The sequence below is a fragment of the Phascolarctos cinereus genome, unplaced genomic scaffold (genome assembly GCF_003287225.1).
Source record: "Phascolarctos cinereus isolate Bilbo 61053 unplaced genomic scaffold, phaCin_HiC Scaffold_4;HRSCAF=312, whole genome shotgun sequence".
NCBI classification, from domain to species: Eukaryota; Metazoa; Chordata; class Mammalia; order Diprotodontia; family Phascolarctidae; genus Phascolarctos; species Phascolarctos cinereus.
This window is the reverse complement of record NW_027555847.1, coordinates 78,485,129-78,497,796: the sequence shown is the minus strand read 5'-3', so window position 1 is coordinate 78,497,796 and position 12,668 is coordinate 78,485,129. Positions and strand designations below refer to the sequence as shown.

General features: G+C 36.3%; 1 long non-coding RNA gene across 1 annotated transcript; it reads right to left on the bottom strand.

The window, feature by feature from the left end:
- Window positions 1–413: 413 nt before the first annotated feature.
- Window positions 414–12,046, bottom strand: LOC110201899 (uncharacterized). Its single transcript, XR_002322594.2, has 3 exons — window positions 11,814–12,046; window positions 10,295–10,440; window positions 414–490 (listed from the first exon to the last, which is right to left on the bottom strand). It is a non-coding gene; the product is annotated as an uncharacterized LOC110201899 (long non-coding RNA).
- Window positions 12,047–12,668: the final 622 nt, after the last annotated feature.

Here is a 12,668-nt window from a genome sequence, read left to right as displayed (position 1 = left end):
ACTTTGAAAGCAAGCACTGAGATTTTGCCTTTCTTTATATCTTCAAATCTTAGCAGAGTATCTTACTTATACAGTCAGAACTTAATAAATCCTTGTTGACTGACAGTTAAAATTATCTTTGTTATGTTTAGAGCTTCAACAAATAGCTGTCTCAGGATTTCAACTTTCCTTTATTTTCTCTCAGTTCCATTGTCAGTGGACATGAAACAAAAGAGTTTGGAAATACATTTATTCCTACATTGTGGTTGGGGAATAGAGAGTTAGCAAAGCAGGGAAGAGTTCTAAAGTGTAAAAATAAGACTAGGTTCAAATCCTGACTCTCGTACATCCTGTGTTCTGTGACTATGGACAACCCACTCAACCTCTCTCACCCTGAGCTTCCTCACCTGTAAAACAGAAATAATAATACTCACCTCATAATGTTGGTTTGAGAAGCAAAATCCAATGTAATGTGTAATTTCATGATCAAGAAGTAAAGAATGTCAAAATCCTATGAAATAGAAGCAAAATCATATAAGTTTAGTAAGTACAGCAAAAGGATAACATAGTATGGATGTTAAATGATTTAAGATGCCAAAATTTTTTAAGTTTATTTTCTTAGTCAAATAGATTATTTTACTTTGTTTCATATATCACAGTAATCAGCCCTCAACAGAGTCTAGTTGATTCATTTATAAGGGCTGATGTTTTGTCCATTGAAAGTTTAAGTCTAAAATCACTATAATCACCACATAATAAATGATTCACTGATTGAAGATGGGAGCAATATGAGATAAGGCTGGAAAAATAGTGTGGAACCAGTTTTGGGAGAACTGTGACTGCCAGGAAAGAAGTTTAAAATTTTCATGGCAAGAAAAAGGCAGCCAATGAAGTTTGTTTGTTTTGAGCAGAGGAGTAATGTAAGCAGATGAAAACATAAGGAAAATACAGGATGGGTTTTCTTAAAGAGAGAGAGAATGGGAATGGAAAAAGACATGTCAGGTTATTGCAATAATGCAGGTAACTAAAAAAAATGAGTTGATGGGAAATAGATAAGTGGACGACTTCTAGAACTGCTGCAGAGATGGAATGTCAATGTCATGGATTCAATGCTAGAATCAAGGAAGAAGAAAGAGTCAGTGATAGTTCCAAGGTTGTGAACCTGGAAGACTAGGTGAACGATCATGCCACAGTAATAGTGAAGTCAGGAAAGTAATGGATTTAAGCTCAATTTTAGACATGTTGAGTTTAAGATCATCTTGAGAAATCCAAGTGAAGATATTATGTAGATGTTAAGAAATATGGGTCTGAATTTTAAATGTTAGGTTTGGGAATTACCTTTTCTTTATATAAGTGGTAATAATAGCCTAGGATAAAACCTGGAAAAAATAGGCTGCATGTTGAATCATCAAGTACAAATATTCCACAGTTATGGACTTTTCTCACTTTAAATTTTTAGAATATGAAAAATAACAAAAAAAAGAAATTTTATATAAAGAAAAAAAATTAGTCACTCAAGTTGTCCTTTATGCCATTAACATTATCAACATATCTACTTAATATATGCATGATATATTGACATTTTTAGAAAGGGAAAAGTAACAAAATATATTTTGTATACTAAAAATAAAGAAAAAAGAGATATAATTCCTGAAATTGTCCCTTATGCCATTAACATCACCACCTCTATTAATCATGTGTGTAGTGTTCTGCGCTGTCATTAGTTGGTATTTTTGTCAAGTCATAATCAATTCAAACAGCATCCCCAGGAGGGCAATGAATATTGTGATCCCTCCTTTGAAAATGAATCACATCTTTATTGGTTGCTTTGCTAACAATGCATCTCATATGCATGTATCATCACATGACTCTTCCATCACTGGTATTGAATCAAGACGACAACATTGTCTTCTTCTGGGTACTGTGTTTGTTTTGAGCACCCAGTGATTCAAACATCATGTTCCTTCTAGACAGATAAAAGAATGTCCTTGGTTCACCTACAAAGGCTTCCAGTTACTCGGCTTACTATCTGCACAAAGTTTAAAGCTGAACAGTTTGGAAAGAAAATTTTGACCAATCTCATTGTCAATTCTGAGGACTGGCAAAGAATCATAAAGTCAGAACGTTAGGTCAAAAACAATGAGTGGATGATGTCTAGGGAATTGAGTTATGGCTTCATTTTTAAGGATAGGCAAAGCTGATGTCAACATTCAGATGGGTGTTAGTAAAACAAAAAAATCATTAAACCTCTAGAAATGACTTTACTTAACATATGATGATCAACTAAATAAAAGAAATGCAACACATTTTGGTTTGATGAATCAGCTTTCATCACCCTTTAACTTTGCTTTGAAAAAATCCCTCTGCCCAAGAACTGACCCTACTGCACCCCACCACCTCCCAACACACACCAGTTATAGCCTAAGTATTAAGTGCTAACAAGTGGAGCTAAACAATGGAAACAACAGCACCCCTAGGTGGCGTTGGCAAACAACAGGATGAATGAAATCAACTTTCTTGACAACTGACATGCGCTTGCAACTTTTGAGGTGCTCTGAAACATCCCTTTCTAAATACATTCTCAGACAATAACTAGCTTGTGACCCACAGCAACTCATTTAATATCCATTGGGCTTAGTTACTGTAGATGGATCTGTGCAGGTCCTGTGCAAATCTATGCAAAGAAAGTTAAAAGGCTCATAGAAGCACCCAAAGGTATTGGGTAAATCCTTTATGCATGATTTATAGTACAGCATACACAAGATAGAGTGGTATAGAGAAATTGCAACCTGTACCATTGAAGGGATTAGCCAACGAGATCTCAGACCCACTGAAGAAGTATTGTTCAATAATGCTCTCATTCAGAAAAACCATATACTTTCATCGAGATGATAAACTCCAAGGGGTTTCAGACTATGCCTTCACTGGCAATTCTTGTAGTCCCTCAAATGTTGTAAACTCAATCAATACTTGTCATGTTCACTTGAAAAACTGAGTACTGAATGAACTAGCTACTACATGTAGGGTACTCTGAAATTCCAAAAGGAAAGGTGGTATGACCAGATCTAAAACTATATTGTAAAGCATCAATTATCAAAACTATTTGGCACTGCCTACGAAATAGAATGGTAGATCAGTGGAGGAGATTAGGTAAACAAGACACAGTAGTCAATGACAACAGTAATTTACTGTTTGATAAACCCAAAGATGACAGTATCTGGGATAAGAATTATTTGATTTTTAAAAATTGCTGCGAAAACTGGAAAATAGTATAGCAGAAACTACGCAGAGGCCAACATCTCAAACCATATACCAAGATAAAATCAAAATGGGTACATGATTTAAACATAAAGGGCAGTTACCATAAGCAAATGAGGAGAGCAAGGAATAGTTTACCTGTCAGATCTAAGGAGAAAGGAAGAATTTATGACCAAACAAGAGATAGAGAACATTACAAAATGCAAAATGGACAATTTTGATTACATTACATTAAAAAGGTTTTACACAAACAAAACCAATGCAACCAAGATTAGAAGGAAAGCAGAAAGATAGGAAACAATTTTTACAGCAAGTGTTTCTGATAAAGGCCTCACTTCTCAAATATGCAGAGAATTGAGTCAAATTTATAAGAATACAAGTCATTCCCCAGTTGATAAATGATTAAAGGATATGAACTGACAGTTTTCAGATAAAAAAATTCAAGCTATCTATGGCAATATGAAAAATGCTCTAATCACTATTGATTAGAGAAATGCAAATTAGAACACCTCTGAGGTATCCCCTCATACCTATCAAATCGGCTAATAAGACAGGAAAGGAAAATGATAAATATTGGTGAAGATGTGGGAAAATTGGGACACTAATGCATTGTTGGTGGAGTTGTGAACTGATCCAACCATTCTGGAGAGCAATTTGGAACTATGCAAAGGGCAATCAAACTGTGCATACCCTTTGATCTAGCAATACCACTACTAGGTCTGTATCCCAAAGAGATCATTTAAAAAGGGAAAAGAATCTACATCTACAAAACTATTTACAGCAGCTCTTTTTGTGGTGGCAAAGAATGGAAATTGAGAGAATGTCCATCAGTTGGGGAATGACTGAATGAGTTGTGGTATATGAATGTAATGGAATACTGTTGTGCTATAAGAAATGACAAGTAAGGGGATTTCAGAAAAACCTAGACTTACATGAACTGATGCTGAGTGAAGTAAGCCGAACCAGGAGAACATTGTACCAAGTAACAGCCATATTGTGTGATGATCAACTATGATTGACTTGGCTCTTCTCAGCAATGATCCAAGACAGTTCCAAAAGTCTCATGACAGAAAATGTTATCCACATCTAGAGAAAGAACTATGGAGTCTGAATATTTTCACTTTTATGGCTTTTCCCTTTTGTTCTGTCTCTTCTTTCACAACATGACTAATGTGGAAATATGTTTACATGATTACACATGTATGACCTACATTAGATTGCTTGCTGTCTTTGAGAGGCAGATGGGAGGGATGGAGAAAAAATTTGAAACTCAAAGTCTTTTAAAAAATGAATCTTTAAAACTATCTTTACATGTAATTGAAAAAAAAATAAAATATTATTTACAAAAAGGAAAGGTGGTATGATTCTGCATATTAGTACAAAATTCAAAATAACAAAACTATTCTGGGGATAGGATAATTGTACCAGTAGGATTTTCTGCATAACTCTGAGTTAAACAAAAAGCCCTTTTGGAGCCATCCCTTTTGTTAAAAATCTTCAGCAATCATATTATTTGGCAGTCTTAATTGAATAAACATAATGTGATAAAAGACCCCGAGTGGCTCTTTGATCATCGAGAATTTTGTTGGACACAATGTAGAGAACCCAAAAGTCCTGGTTCTAAGCTATAGCTTATACTCACTCTCCATTTGACCATGAACAAGCCATTTAACTTCTCAATCTGTTTTCTCATTTGTAAATATAAAGTCTATGTGCTACCCATGCAAATGGGTATGTCCACGTGGGTTGCCAAAATAAGATTTGTCAGGAGGCATTGATAGCTTTAGCTAGAATCTTGCCCATTCTTCTTCAAGAGAGACTTTTATTCCTATCTTGAGGGGAGCAAGATAAGGAGACACAAGGATGAATTCACTGTTCTCCAGAGGAGATATTGGACTAGAATTATATCCATCTCTCAAATATTACTGGCCTTGGGACATAAATTGTTTTTGGTTCAACAGCGACAGAGCTAAATTTCCTGGTTGCTATCACTTTTCAAAGGGAACTCCAAGATTATACCTGCAGCCTCGTCTCATTCCAATTAAATGTTAGTTACACTAAAGTTCATCATAAATGGTGAATAGTAAATAAAACTAATTATCCAAATAGATAATAAAATCATGGAAGTCATATGTATTAGAATGTATCATAAGATACATAAAATGAATGAGGTCTCCCGCTAGAAGAGAGCTCAACCAAGAAAGAGGTCCATATTTTCCTCAAGAGGAAATTCCCTGACATCTCTCAGGGACAAAAGCTGGAAATCTGGGACATGTTGAAGAGCTGGCTTTCCATTGTAATTATGCCTTCGAAAGGCTGTTTCCCTAGCTCTTTCCCCCCACCTCTGCCAGTCTGTCTGTCTCTGCCTGTGTGTGTGTATGTGTCTGCCTGTCTGCCTGCCTGTCTGTCTTTGTCTGTGTCTCCAGAAGGAAAGAAAACAAGGTTCTTCTTACCAATGCTCTAACACCAATTCTGCCTCTGATGCAATCACACAATGCCAAGTCATCATTTTTCCTACCAATGAAAAGAGTTTATACAAAATGCTCCAGGCTTGAAAACTGAGCTACATAAATTTAGGGTAATCAAGCAAAAGTCATTAAGTTCCTATTAAATGCCAGGCATTATGCAAGCACTGGGGTACCAAGATAAATATCAAAATAACTCTTGCCATCAACGAGCTTATATTCTATCAGGGGAGGTAAGAATGAACATGCCTAGTAAAATATAAAATAAATTACAAAGTGATGGGGAAGGAAGAAGCACTAAAAACTGTCTGAAAGGCCTTATAAAAGAAGACTAGAATTCATCTTAGTGTTGAAGAAATTTAGCAATTGTATAAGGGAGCATATTTCAGGCATGGGAGGTGAGGTGGGGTGGAGGCAGCTAGAAGTGTGAGGGCAGAAGATGAAATGATGAAGAAATGGAGGATAATTGTATTTCTGCAGCCTATTTCAGAAGATTATAAGGAAAGTCATTTAAAAAAACTGCTAAGCATTATCTGAACATGTACACTATTAATATTATATTTCTGAAACCAATTTTTCTTGTAGATTCTAGTACATGTAAATGCAGCACATGTGATTGAGGTGCCACCATGCTGAATGTTTTTATTGACTCCAGGACCCTTTGTTGGAGGTCTTCAAAATTAGGACTAATGTATCTTAAATGCTCATTTACACAGGATCCAAACAAACAAAGTCTAACCAGATTTGTTATGAAATGCTTATAACTAGAGACATAACTCTCACAGACAGTTAGAATTTTGCCCCAAGGCTACTACATCTGGGGATGGTGAGGTACTTCCTCTCCACATTGACCCTGTGAGCCTATACTTCCACTCATACCTCAGGTTCTACTCCCACGGTGCCCCTTTCTTCAAACTTGCCTATTCCTGAAGCAGCACTGGGGCAAAGTCTCTCTGGGCATAGGCCATGTCATCTTCCAAAACAAGTGCACATGTGGTCAGACTGTGTCTTCAGCTCTGCCAATCCTGAACTCTCTTTCCACCCCTCCACCACCACCTTCCACCACCACTCCTCATTATCATCCATCCCTCCATATAAATTTGACCCCAGAGAAAGAATTCGGATTGCTAGCTCTCCTTATAACCATGACCTTAAAACTGTGATTTTTTTAAAAAAATCAATTTATTGTGTAGCTTTTTTCCTAAAAAGGGAACCCAGGAGAACATGGATTATTAAATGCCAAAAATTTAAGACATATTTTACTGTACATTTTCAGATCTCAGATATACCCACACATGCTTCATTCACTACCATGATAATTAGCTTTTATTCACTTGGAGCTCTCAGAATCATCTCTGCAGCATTAGTATCTTTGCTGCCGTACTTATGTTTTCAGCTGAATCTTGGTGGGGTAGGTAAAATACAAACAAAGCATTTGATCAAGGGTTGCCATTTGATAATTATTGCAAGAGTTGCCAATTATTGCAAAGAGTTGGAATGCTCAAAATATACCCAGTTGTTATAGCAAAATATAGCTATTTTTAGAAATAAATAATATGTCATTGGCCTGACTCTTGAGTATGCATACATATATATAAGCTTAGATAACAAATTATGATTTTCAAATTTTTTTTATAAGTGAGATTTTGAATCAAGAGTCTTTTTGGCATTACACAGAGCCTTTTTCTGTTTTCTTCTTGCACATTTAATATTAGAGGTCATTAAAATTAGGATAACTTTATAATAAATGCAAATTTATTCAAAATTCAAAATAGCAGTTTTTTACAGTAAACAAATATTCAAAATCATGACCCTGAATCTCAGTACAAATCTCAAATCTTTTCTGGATATTAAATATTTATTTTATCTCATTAAGTTTTCATTTTAAATATATTTTGAATTTTCCAACATGGTACCAATATACAAAAATGTATAACCACATGTGTGATATTTTAATGAAACTAGTGATTTGCCAGAACTTAGTTTCCTGCAAGCATTCTTGAAAAATAAGTTTATTATACCATTCTGTGAAGAAAAGACTAATTTCTATATGATAGATAATAACTCATATTTATATGGCCTATTCAGACTCGTAAAGTGTCTTCTACAGCAATACTATCAAGTAGATAGTATAAATATTACTATCTCCCTTTTACTATGAGGAATTATAGTGAAAGTTAAAATAAGCTAAGTGACTTGCCCATAGTCACACTGCTAATGTCAAAGCCAAGAGGAAAACCCAGCTCTCCTGACTCTAAGAACTGTGCATTATTCACTTACATGGGACTTCTTTATTAAATGCATGTTGACTTCTCAGTAAGAATCCGTGCTAAGTATTTACAATATCAAAGCAAATATTCCCACATACAACTCCAAGTAGTAGATATGCTATCTCTATCACAAATTTACATTTGTAAATGCCAAGGCATGGGTCACTGGAATGTATCTGGAATATAGCTTCAACTGGTAGTGTTGAGGTTGAGTGGAACCTTAACATTAGTGACTATCCTTCTCATTGGTTTATGTGCACCCAACACCTAATGCCAGTACAAGGTCTGGTCGGACTCACCAACCAACAATTTGATGTGTTCACATTCGTGAAGTATTGGAAGTATACCAGGATTAGTAATTCACTCATTTGCCTACCTGAGATAAGAGTCATTGGCAATCACCTGTTTAGATTCAGTACAATGACTGAAGCTCCCAAGGAAAGATGTGCATCAATTATAGAATCACATACTTCAGGTGATAATATGGTACAGAAAAAAAAAATCTTCAGTAATACCAGAGGACAAGACGTCCCCCAGCCAAAGGCAGAGATGAAAACACCTCAGCAACTGGGACAAATGGATACAATGTAGGGTTGATAAACTGCAGAATAACCAACCTGTATACCAGCCAATATAGCAGGTCCTTCTATGAAGCCAACCATTCTTACCATCTTAGAGGGACTGTAATTAGGGAAATACTCATGATGGAGCACTGCATTTTTGTGACTATTTCTTCCTTCATAATATTAGATTATTTTGGGGGGAATGGCAAATTTTACTTAGAATGAGAGTGCTTTAATAGACAGTTCAACTTTTACTTTCTCCTGTAACTTTCATACTACAAACATTAAAAATTATTTCCCCTCCTGACCTAACCAACAATGTCGCTGTTCAGGCATTTCAGTTGTGACCAACCCTTCCTCATCTGAGGTTTTCTTGGCAGAAATGCTAAAGTGGTTTGCCATTTCCTTCTTCAAGGAACCAACTGATAATAGCTTTTTCACTTAGCTACCGATTCTTTTCTTCACAATGTTTTAACTTGTTATACTTCTTTCATTTCTAGATGCGTCAGAAGAAGGAGTAATGTTTTTAAGCTCTTTTGGTATGGTTCTGCTTAATGTGCCAGAAGGTGATTTAAACCAAAGTTTGAACACAAATATTCATCAGACAAAACTAAATGACTGCTCTAAACAATAAAAATGGTTGATGACCCAAAGGGCAATGGAAATGCTGGATATCAGCAAGATACAGCATATTTCCTTTATACTATTTCTTGCATCCAATATCTTCCCTCCACTCACACAACTTTCACCTGAGTTCAACCTCTATCATCACTTGACTTGATTATTACAGCAGCCTCCTAATTGGTCTCCCTGCCACCAGTCTTCACCACTTCAGTCCTTCTTCCACAAAGAAGCCAACGTAATTTATTTAAGTGAGACCATGTATCTCCCAAATCAGAACAACACCAGTGGCTTCCTAATGCCTCTAGAATCAAACGTAATCTCACAAACTGGCCACAACCTTTATTTCCAGACTCATTAGACATCACTATGTCTCTCACACTCAGGGGTGTAGTCAAACTGGCCTTCAATCTGCTCCTGATACACAGCACTCCATTTCCCCTTTCCAGGCCCTTTGTACTGGTTCCACCCACTTTCAGCCCTGGCAAACAATCTCTTCTTGCCTTTGCTTTACTTCACAGAGTCCCTTTCTTCCTTTAAGATGCTGCCCAAGCACTGTCTTCTGCATGATGACTTTCCTAACCCCTCTGCTAGTGCCTTCTTTCCAAAATACATTATATTTAACTACTTTGGATATGTATATGTGTGTGTGTATGTATGTCTAGATAGATAGATAGATAGATAGATAGATAGATAGATAGATAGATAGATAGATAGATAGATAGATGCATAATTGGGTTTTTTCACTTTATATTTACCCTATATATACTTATACATCTACTTGTCTTCTTCTCCCATTACAATGCAAGTTCCTTGTAAATAGGGATTATTTCTCTCCTTGTGCTTGTATCCCCAGTGCCTAGGACAGTGCCTGGTACAGAGTAGGTGCTTTCTGCACAAGAAATGAACAACAGATTTCAACTTGGAGATATGTGATTTGAAGTGACCCATCATGCTGTGAGAGAAAGGGATGATAGAGAATCCCAATTGCTACACTGATACCCACATTATTTTACAGGATCCACAGAAAGCCTCCAGATTGAGGGTTATCTCAATCCTTTGTGGAAGGACACAGACAAGAATCAAAGAGAATAGAGACACATAGGTTACAATCAGTACCATTAAAGGGAATACTCACATTGATGAGATCATGGATCCAGCATGTTTTAATGTGAGTCAACCTGCCAGGTTCTCTATTAGCATCATTATCCATGGGGCAGAGCTGGAGGCCAAAACAGAGTGATAACTGTGAAAGAACATCCAGTCCTCTTGCTACTAGAACTCCTGGTAAAAGTCAGATAATAAAGGAAAAAAAAATTAACTGGTTTGGCCATCAACACTTCTAACAATATGAACCATTTAATTTTGGCTAAAACATTTCTTTATTTAATTAGGGAAGTGTCTCTGTGAACTGAACAGCTGGAATTAATGCATATTAAAGACCGGTTTATCCAGCTGTCTATTAGACGCAAATTTCTATTAATCAGCACTTCCAGTACAGTAAATATTACTGTTCTTCATAAAAAATGATAATGAAGTACGAAAAGATCAGGAACTACAGTTTATATAATCAGAGACTAAATTCTGTCCAGCGTCCTTTGGCATCAAGTGTTTAATATTCCTTTGAAAGCTGGCAATCAAAGAAATCTCAGAATAAGAAAGGAATCTGGAGATCTTTCAATTAAATCTCCTTCACAGCATCCCACACGAGGATCAGTATGCATCCTTAGACAGCTCTCATTGCAAAGACCTTCCTTCTACTGAGCCAAAATCAACCTTCTTGTAAGTAATGGCTTTCATTTGTCTTGCTGGATCTATAGGTATTAAGTCTAACCTCTCTTCTGAATAACAGTCCTTGAAATATTTAAGAACAGCTCACACAGCCATTCTAAACCTTCTCTTTGCTGTTTTCAGTTGCTTTTCAGTCATGTCCAACTCTTCATGACCCTATTTAGGGTTTGCTTGGCAAAGATACCAAAGCGGTTTGCCATTTCCTTCTCTAGCTCATTTTACATATGAGGAAACTGAGGCAAACAGGATGAAGTGACTTGCCCAGGGTCACACATCTGGTAAGTGCCTGACTCCAGGCCCAGCTTACTATTCACTGTGCCACCTAGCTGCCCAAACCTTCTCTGTTACTGACTAAATAAATACCCATAGTTACCTCCATCATTTTTAATGATTGGGATTTGAATTCCTTTCTAGTCACCCTCCCCTGGAGGTTCTCTCATTTGTCAATGTCTCACCTAAAACTGTAGTACACCAAGTTAAACATAATTTTCTTGGTATTGTTTGAAAACTTCAAAGTGTAGTGGACCTGAGAATCCCCATTTTGAGTATAACTTCTACCAAAGGAGACTTAGAAAACATTCAGGTTTTTAGCTGTTGTGTCACACTATTGATTCGCATTGCCTGTCTATCCATTCTTTATTGTTCTCCGTGCCCTGAATAGGCCTTAAACCACCTTTCTTGCCCATAGAATTTTCAGAGATCTCAATTCATTCTAGCATAAGCTCCCAGGGTTTTCATGGGAATAAGGAAAGTCATATTCTCTTGGCCGAACAGTATCAATCAGCAGCACCTGGAGAGTGCCCAACACTCACTCAATTGTTTATAGCATCCATTCCACTGGACAAAAGTGTCAAGTAAGTACATACCTATCAATGGCTCTCAGAGAATGAAAAAAACTTTTAGCACTCTGTTCCACTCTCTTGCTGGAACAGCATCCATTTGTAATCTAGGAGTTGTGGATCATTGTGGATTTGCCTGAATAGAAATCAGCTTTTGATTCTCCATTTCTGGAAATTTCTACCTCTTCCCAGAATTTGCTATATTCCAAGCCTTAGTCACATGTTCTCAGCATAGTTATATCAGTTCCCTGCAGCAAGAGGAAAACATGATTAATTGCATGTGATAACAAGAATAAAATAGCTAACATTATACAGTGCTTACTATGGGCCAAGTAACAGGCCACAACAATCCTGAAAGATAAGTGCTGTTATTTTCTGCACTTTACAGATAGGGAAGCTAAGACAAACTCAGGTTAAGTGAATTACCCAGGGTTACGTAGCTGGTAAGTATCTGAGGCCAGATCTGAACTCAAGTCTTCCTAACTCCAGGCCCAGGGCTCTAGTTGCCTTGACTATGTTTCCTAATAAAATTCTAGAGTATATTTTTAAAGGGATGATTAGTGAATACGTAGAAATTTCATCAGAGATCACAAAAAAAGCCATCAAAACATCATCAAGAACACATTATATAACACTAACCCAAATTATTTCTTTTTTTGGCAATGTAACTAGACTAATATAGCAAATGAAGCATAAATATATGTATTGTATATGTGTGCATATAAATCCATATATGCATACTTATATGTACATATAATTTTATGTGTTATATAAATACATGTAAATACATGTGTGTAAATAAATGTGTACATGTGTGTGTGTGAACAGTGTTCCAAAGCTATTAAAACTTAAAACTGCGCTAAGACTTTTGGAACACCCTGT